Source organism: Lolium rigidum, chromosome 5 (assembly GCF_022539505.1).
Source record: "Lolium rigidum isolate FL_2022 chromosome 5, APGP_CSIRO_Lrig_0.1, whole genome shotgun sequence".
NCBI lineage: Eukaryota > Viridiplantae > Streptophyta > Magnoliopsida > Poales > Poaceae > Lolium > Lolium rigidum.
In genome coordinates, this window is record NC_061512.1 from 132996204 (window position 1) to 133005082 (window position 8879).

Below are 8879 nucleotides of genomic sequence, written 5' to 3' on the forward strand. Positions count from 1 at the left end.
GTTTTTGTAATACAAATGAAACTGTGCATCACTTGTTCCTTGCATGTCCTTTTGCTACTATTATTTGGCGGATGATTTACTTTGCCTATAATATTCCGCCACCTACGAGTATTAATAATATGTTTGGGAACTCGGTTGTATGGAGTTCCGAAGAAAGATAAACTGAAAATTAGGATTGGTATATCTGCTATATGTTGGACAATATGGAACACTAGAAATGATATGATTTTTAATAATCAAAAGGGTACTAACTTTTTGCAGGTTATTCTTCGAGCTGTGCACTGGATACGGTTATGGGCTTTCCTGCTACCGGAGGATCAGCGGAAGGATATGGATACCGGATGCAACAGACCGCTGGTGCTTACTCGGGATTTCTACTACCGGGCTATCGGGTGGCGACACATTAATAGGATAGAGTATGGCTAGCCTATTTAGATGTTTCATTGTTCCGCTGGTTGATGTATGTGGCAACCAAGTCGGACACATATTTGTTTGTTACCCTATGCCTTTTGTACTTTTTACTTGACTAGTACAAATGCCCGTGCGTTGCTACGGGTCTTAAAATTTTATTTTCCAATGCACATATATAATTCATAACTCACTATGAAAATTTAAAACAAATCAGGGATATCATAATGTACATTGCATGATAATACCAAACGTAATAACAAGACATTATTGTTTTACATCGGCATGGTTTCAAATTCTAGGTTTTCTTATTACTCTTCCGCGGTAAGCTCCACACATGTGTTCTGTGCCGTTATAACCGTGAACACAACAACCTTTTTTTATACTTCCTCCGTTTCAATCTATAGTGCCTATAGATTTTCTGCACGGTAATTAGCGCAAGTCATTTTTTAACACAAAACCCCAAAAGAGTCCAACCACGATATCAGAAATAGGAGAGATATAGGTGGTTCCCAGATTTTATGCACGTGATTAGTTCGTTTCCTTATTTCCAGCTATTCAACTCATCTCGGTGGAAGAGGTTCTTTGCAAATAAACACAGATCTACTCTTATATTATGAAACAAATGCAAAAAATCTATAGGCACTATAGATTGAAACGGAGGGAGTATATTATTGTCTCACAAAACGTGGATGATGCAAACGCAGGAGGAATACTTATTTTCTCTCAAAAAAAAAGGAGGAATACTTATTTTCTGATTTTAGTCCAAACAACACTTTGATTGTAGTCTTTTATGCCAAACATACAGAAGGGGCTTAGCAAATCTTCAATAATGGCTGGGATACAAAAAAACTCCGTCCGCGGGTCAGTGGTGCATCTATTTTCTCCCCATTTTGCAAATATATTTATGCATTGCCACACAATACGCGTGCAATTCCCGGTCATGCAGAGGGAAACACATTTGTCGTCCTCTAGCAACCTCCCCCTTTCATAACCAACGTACACCATAACAACAAAATAGAAGCATAATTGATGATTTCTTGAAACATAATGCATAATTAAATTGTAAAACAAATAAAAGTATATAATGCTAAAGTTAAGCTATTTTAACAAATGTGTGAACTGTCTCGACAATGTTGTTACAAATTCAAGTGATACTTTTTGCAGTTGTCCTTTATTTATTCCTATGTTTGTATACCTCCCATCTTGTGAGAAAGTATAGTCTTCTTTCCTCTCTCATGTATGTTTTTTCACACCCAATAAATTTAAACAAAGTATCAACATGTTCCTTTATTCTTCCCATTTCAACCACCCCTTGGCTCAGACTTCACCAGTACGCCGCTGCTTGATCACTATGTTTCATCGTCGACCCACTTTACTTCGGTGTATCTCTCAATGTAAAATTATTGTGGGATCTCTTCATTACATTTCGCGAACATGTTTTTTTGCCTGAGCGTTGCTATGGATTCTCAATTTTTTTGCCTACCCTATATGTAAACATAATGTAAGTGTATATTTCTTGTAGAGTATCTTCTTTGCTAGATTGTGCAAATGCCAGCTTATAGCCAGATGCTATACACCAAAGATGAACTGAGTGTATTTCTTAAGTAAAGCACTTAGATCTTCATGGATGACCATCGCCTATAAAATACATACTAATTATGTAACACCGATCTGAAGGACTATCCAATCTACATAAATCCCCGCAAAGTATTCTACATTTCCCAACATAAAACAACATTGAAATTATAAAATCATGCACTGGCATAACTGTAAACCTCCATCAGTGGCTACTAAGAAGGAAAACTGAGCTCATGTCCAATGGTGGAATTTCTTCACGACATGTCTGGCAGCGACCTGGGTTTCAGTTATAATAGGAAAAAAAAGTGAACAACAAATCAGCCACAATGCATATTACAACTTACTGGACGTAAGTGAGCATGGCCATCAACTTTCAAGTCCAAATCAACACTTAGTCAAATTGAAGACTTTGATACAATGAACTTCATCATTTGTGATAAAAATGGTATTGCAAGACAGCTCATTCCATCCAATTAGTTCTGCAAAAAAAACAACTAAATTTTATTCTACAATCAATTCTCCTAAGGGTATTTATAAACATAGGCATAAAATTTCTCAGTGCAAGTTTAAAACAGCATAATTACATAAATAACCGTAAAAGCTTGGACAGTTTGTACTACTACAACTAATATAGAGTTGAAAATTTTACATTGATCCTTAGTAGTAGTACTTAGTGTGCAGCAGTCTTGTTAGTAAAACTAAGACTTCTTACATGCGCAAATGTTTGCTACAACGTACGGGGTACAGGCAAGACATGATATTTCTTTTTGCCAAATGGCATCAAGTGAATACAGAGCTAGCAGAAATTATGCAAGCCAGATACACCATTGACATATAAAAGGTCAGTGGGATGGTTTAATTTTGCAAATGAATCACTTTAAAAGCATCATTGCCCTGGATAAGAGAGTTGCTAGTGATGCAGCAAATTTTACTATTCACAAGAATGTTGGCCATATTCAGATATGCAATTAGGACATATCTGAGTGGATATTTTCCAGGTAACAATACTGAGTGCCTAAAGTGATACATTTTTAGAATTGAGAACACAAAAATAAATCAATGGTTTATTCAAAGTTTGACTTAGTCCCAACGGTTCAGGCATTTTACCAAGCATGTCAGGTGCACAAAAATGTGAAGCTAAGTAGCATCCCCCAATAGATGGATGTACAGCCAGCAGAATAACTGCAACATAGATAGCAATATTAGCACCATGTCAGTTGGGGTAAAATTTCCAAGTAATTAGGCAATAAATTACTGAACTTGGCATTTTAACCAAAGGAACAACGAACCGAGTATAGTTTAGTAGCATAACTCTCCTTGTTGTATTCTGCTCCGTAGCCCTGGAGCAGGAGAGACTACAATGATTGTCAAAATAAATCCCTGTTCCAACCAAAAAGAACTATTCAATTAGGCAATACTGACCTGAAATCTAGGATGAGAGTACAGACTACAGAGGTTTTCTCAACTCCAGTCCTCTCTACCATATCAAAAGTAAGTAGTTCATCACTGCAGTTTGCTCTTCCAAATACCGTACCACAATAACCTGACAACCATTGGCATTTATTCTCACTGCACGCATCAAATGGACTGAAAGAAGAAGTTGCAAAATAACTATCCTTGCTGCATACAAAATCATATTTCAAAAAGTATGCTAACATAACCTTGCTGTATACAAAATCATATTTCAAAAAGCGATCATAGAAAAATACTGAGAAAGATATGGGGCATCACACACGTTTCTGGAAGGAAGCGGCGAGAGAGGAGGCCCTGCTGAGACCGGCTCGACAAGATTGATGCCATGCTCCACTTTTGTCCTAGACTCCCAGCACTGTAGTAACCAAGTGTCTTCGACACAAAGAATCCAACAAGTGGCCTTGTGTACCCTGTGTATAAAATATAAAGATTAAACATAATAACTACAGCATAACACAGGTTGGAGGGTTAGGTATTGCAATTGTTAAGTTCGGTATTATTTCATTAATAGTGAATGAACCCAACTTTATAAGCGGCATATTTTAAATCAAAATCCATAAATGGACTAAACTATATGGAATAATTTTCTTGCATATTTTCCATTTGTATAATATAAGAAAAGGATGCATGGCCTGGACAATGGACTAATTGTGTGTAGGGAACGAACAATTGAAGGCATCATCTGAAGAAAGCCAAAATAGAGCGATCAATTTGAAACAAATAAATGAACTTTGATTCCATCCATTATCAGATACCAACAACTATTCAACACGTTTGGGTGTAGAATGCATCACCATTTATAATTAGCGTATTGCACAACCATACTAAAAATATGCAACAAAATTTGTAAAAAATCCTGCATCTCACAGATCAACAAAATATCCATAAAAGCTTGAACATCTCACAAAATCGCGCAATGGAAACCCGACCTTATTGGAGCACCCTAGGATGGATGGAGCTATACTTCTGTAGCATGGACTGGACAACCATAGACCTCCAACGATGGCGACCATAGACCTGGAGAAACAGAGTCAGGAAACGGTGATGACCAGCCCTGGGACGGCATGCCTGGCCGACGGGAGCGTGGGCATTATTGTACAGAGCAGCATGTCGGGGCAGCACTCGGTGGAGATCCCATGGAGGTCGAGGCCGCGATCAGGGCCGGCCGTGGAGGCGCGTGGGACTGATCGCGGAATATCGGACGAACCAAATGCGTGCAATGGACGTACCACCATCACTTAGTACCGTGTAGGCCAGCTCCTTATTCTCCGCATCTCTGGCACCCGCAGGGTCACCCATAGCCCCGCCTTGATCTGCGAATCAACAGAATCATGACCCACTTATCTTCAGTTTCGAATTGCATCTTAATAACTGAAATATGGTGCCTGAGATGGCTAGAAAGAGAAACAACTCTACTAAACTAAACTAAGCAAGACTGGTCAATCATTTACTTGCAGCACTCGTTATCGCTGATCAGCTCATGCTACAATGAAATATGGTGAATAGCCATATTATGCAAGTTCTGTCACTGTTTTACAAGCATACAAACAGACCAGTCTCTTTGACCTGTTATACATGCATTAATTTTAACTACCTCGCCCTATTAGATGTGAAATAAGAACAACTAAAGCATCCTAGACATCAATACTTGGGCATTACCATGAACATTTAACATGCAATTCAGATGGGTATTTCTTTAGCAGTGGGAAAAGTCTTCCGAATATGTATAAGTTGATCTAATAGTTTCAGCACTTTTTGCAACTTGCAACAATAAACACCAAATGCCATTCTCTAATATTATCACAAAGCAAATTTGATTTGGGAAAAGCTAGCAAGATAGCTACATATCTGATAGAAATTATCAAGAAAAGTATGCCGACATATATTTGTTGTATACAAAATCATATTTGAAAAAGCAATCACAGAACATTATAGACCAACTTGCAGTTGGGATTTTATTCTTAAGAAAGATAAAAAGGCGAAACATTCATATATTTTGCTTGGTTTATTTTTTTGGTTAAAAGATACATATAAACTAACTTGATAGGCGTGCCGCTCCTAAGTCCAGCCGTTCTGTGAATTGCGTATAGAATGAAGGCATCACAAGGATACTTTGCACACTTGCAGGCTGTGGCAGGCAAAATTGGCTGCAAACACAGCTCAATATATTACTGTTTGTTGCTAGCTGCAATATTCTGAAGGCCAAATTCTGGTGTCAAAAAATATACATAATCAAGATCAAATTTCTGGACCGTAGAGAAAATCAGATCAATTACAAAGATTTTTCTGAAGTCCTAATACTTCGCCTATAGCATGCCACACCGGTACTGCTGATAAAGTCATTGGGAACATATATTTGAAATATGACAGGAAACCTGACACTTGTGCGGCCGTAATTCCTTGATGCAAAAGTGACACCGTAAACATCAAACAAAAACCTACAAGCAGGCATGGTAAATCGGGACAAATCTGGGTGATGTGAGTACCGGATCAGGTCGACGTGGACTCGGAGGGATCTTGGCGGCGGGTCGGAGGGATCTTGTGCACCCAGGCACCGTCCTTCTCCTGCTCCGCCATGGACGGTGGGTGGCGGGGATCGTGGGAGAACCAACGGGGTCGGCGGCGGAGAGCTGCTAGATCAATTTCCTCGAGGTGGTAGCGGTGGATGAGGTTCAGCAACGCCCGCCTCATGGCTTTCGTATCCTCCCGCGCCGAGGAATTGTCCTGCTCCTCCTTGCCTTGGATAGACGGCGGATGGATCTTGCGCTATTGCGCTCATGTGGCCAGGGGTTCCGTCCTGCTAGGGCTTAGGATGTCGGGCCCTTCTTCCTTTTTTTCTTGTTTGGTCCTCTAAACTGGTGGGATCGTCGAAGGGAAGGGTGTGACGTATTGAGACGACCAAAATCTTACGTATTGGTAGCGGGCAGAATAAGGAATAGGTTCGTCGATGGGAATGCAGATGACGCTGTCCCTTTTTTCAAGCCTTGTGTGAGCGACATGGAGACCATGACAGCAATACTTGAGCTTTTTTCGGTTGCCTCTAGACTAAAAGTGAACATGCACTTGTATTCGTTCCAATGACGACACCAAGCAGGAAGTGGCTAACCGTATCGGATGTTCTAGGAAAGATTTCCCTGTCACATATTTAGGTCTGCCCCTCTCCACGGGTTGTCTCCGCCATGCTGATCTTTGGCCTCTCATAGACAAATACTCTAGCAAGATGAAAGGATGGAAGCCGAGGTTTCTAAGAATCAGTGGCCGCCTCACCCTGACTCGGAGGAAAGGCAGTACAAGAAGTGGTAAAAATTCAACATCACACTGGCAGCAGCTTTGCAGAATAATCGGTGGGTGAGGGACATAGTTGGAGGTCTCTCTTCACCGGCACTCGCTCAATATGTACAACTCATCCATACTTGACATTAACATCCACGAGTCATGGACCAAATTTTCTCCCAGCCAAAGGTGTTGAAAGGCCACATTTAACATCACAGATTATCATCTAAATTTACAGTGGAGAATTTACCTTCGGTGGCTGGAGCTGGGCAGAAGAAGCATCTGTGGCGTCTAGTTGTTGGTCGGTGCATCTAGGGGCGGAGGGGTCGCAGGTTCGGATGCCGCCACCACAGGGTGTCCCCGGCGTCGGTACTAAATACAGCAGAAAAGGTGTTGAATACTAATATAAGACAATAAAAATCATAGAAAGAAAGATACTTGCTTCCAATATGTATTGCATTTTTTTGAAATAGTTTTGCTGACTAAGCTATTAAGTGTGAAAAAAATGAACACTGGCAAACCCTACACGCAAGATACCTTCTGCTCCTTTTCCGTCCATCTTTGAGTCTCCATTCCTAAACACAAATCGCAAAGTATTTAAAGATTACTGCAGGAGATACTCTTTTCTGCATAAAACACAAAGCAATGAGATTTCCATCCATCTTTGAGTCTCCATTCCTAAACAAGAATCATGGATACTGTTCATACAAAGTAATTACAGATTACCGCAAGAGATTTTGTCTTACTACCCGGTCTGCGGTAATAGTTTTAGCGACTAATGTATTGCATTTTTTGAAAGAAGGAAATATACTTTCTTCCAATATGTATTGCATTTTTTTGAAATAGTTTTTCTGACTAATCTATTAAGTGTAAAAAAAGAACAATAGCTGGCAAACCCTACACGCAAGGATACCTTCCGTCTCCTTTTCCATCCATCTTTGAGTCTCCATTCCTAAATACAAATTGCAAAGTAATTAAAGATTAGTGCAGGAGATACTGTCTTACTGCATAAAACACAAAGCAATGAGATTTCCAACTATCTTTGAGTCTCCACTCCTAAACACAAATCATGGATACTGTTTATACAAAGTTACACCGCTAAAATCCAATGAATGGATTCAGTCAACAGTACTGGATACACAAAGAAGTTCTCAAGTTTATCAGGATAATGTGAGTCGTTAGTAGAAACACATGCAGACCGGGTAGTTGACAGATGCTTAGCAAATAAGGTAGTCAGTGGGCGTAGACAGGCTCACGAGCTCTTAATGGCTTCTTGAATTATTTCTTAGTTCCTGATTGGTTGTAAACTCTTGCATGCCAAAAATCCTCCTCAATTTCAAAAACCTCTGAGCCACATTAGCACAACGTTTACATCTTGCATACAAGTGAGCAGAACTTAAAGTAGCAACCAAGCTTAACTGAACAGAAAGCACTGAAGTTACAATATTGCACTTCACATAAAATTCACCAATTAACCATATGTATAGGCTATACCCATTCAATGCAGTGGAGGTTTGATAACTCGGAGAGAAAATAGTTGATGGTAAAGAAGTCCATAAATAAATGATATTCCCAAATATTTCTTCATCATATGAAAGAATGACTATTTAAAAAAAAGCAAGTCAAACCTCGATTCAGTACAACATTAACTATCTTATTAACCTGAAAGATGCATCAACGGTGAAAATATCCATGCACAACACATCAGCCCAGTGGTCGCTGGGTGGGGCTGTGGCAGAGCGCCAATGGCAACAAGAAAATTGGACAATGCAGTGCAAGAAGCACATCAATTGAATTATAACCACTCACTGCTAATTGGGAGAGCGCTCAGATGCTGCACGGACAACACCGACTCCTCACATGCCATCAGGAAATTGTATCCAATTCGGCCAAATTGCAGAGTAGTATCGACGTCCTACACATAAGAACAATAATTTGGGCCATGAAATCCAAGTATACTGAGTTCAGTGCATGCTGCGTGGATGCAATAGCCACCAGCGACCAAATCAAACAAAATTGTGGCCTTCCGTCCTTCGCTCAATAAACCAATCTGAAGAGGTTCAAAATAGAACAGGATCGTAGAGAGCCATACAGGTTAGATTGATCGTAGAGAGCCATACAGGTTAGATTGGATCGTACCCTCT

General features: G+C 39.9%; 2 long non-coding RNA genes across 5 annotated transcripts; both read right to left on the reverse strand.

The window, feature by feature from the left end:
- Positions 1-2181: 2181 nt before the first annotated feature.
- LOC124654799 lies at positions 2182-6056 on the reverse strand. 4 transcript variants are annotated; one of them, XR_006988464.1, is made up of 8 exons: positions 5949-6056; positions 5503-5609; positions 4392-4775; positions 3725-3872; positions 3412-3609; positions 3279-3329; positions 3097-3171; positions 2182-2468 (listed from the first exon to the last, which is right to left on the reverse strand). It is a non-coding gene; the product is annotated as an uncharacterized LOC124654799 (long non-coding RNA). The 4 variants fall into 4 exon arrangements; XR_006988462.1 differs by having other exon boundaries at positions 3279-3344; XR_006988463.1 differs by having other exon boundaries at positions 3279-3532.
- Positions 6057-7396: 1340 nt separating this feature from the next.
- On the reverse strand, positions 7397-8449 carry LOC124654800. The gene is made up of 3 exons (XR_006988465.1): positions 7992-8449; positions 7649-7687; positions 7397-7413 (listed from the first exon to the last, which is right to left on the reverse strand). It is a non-coding gene; the product is annotated as an uncharacterized LOC124654800 (long non-coding RNA).
- Between the last annotated feature and the right edge of the window lie 430 nt (positions 8450-8879).